Below are 512 nucleotides of genomic sequence, written 5' to 3' on the forward strand. Positions count from 1 at the left end.
TCCTGTCTCCAGGCTGGGCCAACTGAGCCAAATGAGAGATGAGGCTTTGTCAGTGTAAAGATGTCTTGAGGCAGCCCAGATCCCTTATTCCAACAGGCGGATTAAAGTCTCGTTCCAAACAACAGCTCCTGAGTGTCCTCATAGTCCCAGCGCCTCAATCCTGTCCACCTCAGCCCAGTAGCCCAGCAGCAGCGCAGAGGTCATCTCAGTCCATAAGGGTCATGTCTCCGACACTGCCCCTCAGCACCCCTTGGTGCCTGTGAACCCCCTCCAGACGACTAGCTCTGCTCCAGCAGCAACCCCCTCCAGACGACTAGCTCTGCTCCAGCAGGAACCCCCTCCAGACGACTAGCTCTGCTCCAGCAGGAACCCCCTCCAGACGACTAGCTCTGCTCCAGCAGGAACTGCCTCCAGACGACTAGCTCCGCCCCACACATGAGATGTCCACGGGCTCTGCAGTCAGGTCCATGGCCTCCATAACCCATAACTCCACCCACCGGCCTGTAGCCCCA

This window comes from Alosa pseudoharengus, unplaced genomic scaffold (genome assembly GCF_046254945.1).
Source record: "Alosa pseudoharengus isolate Yale_2024_CS ecotype anadromous, Long Island Sound unplaced genomic scaffold, YU_APseudo_1.1 YU_APseudo_1.1_scf_6, whole genome shotgun sequence".
NCBI classification, from domain to species: Eukaryota; Metazoa; Chordata; class Actinopteri; order Clupeiformes; family Clupeidae; genus Alosa; species Alosa pseudoharengus.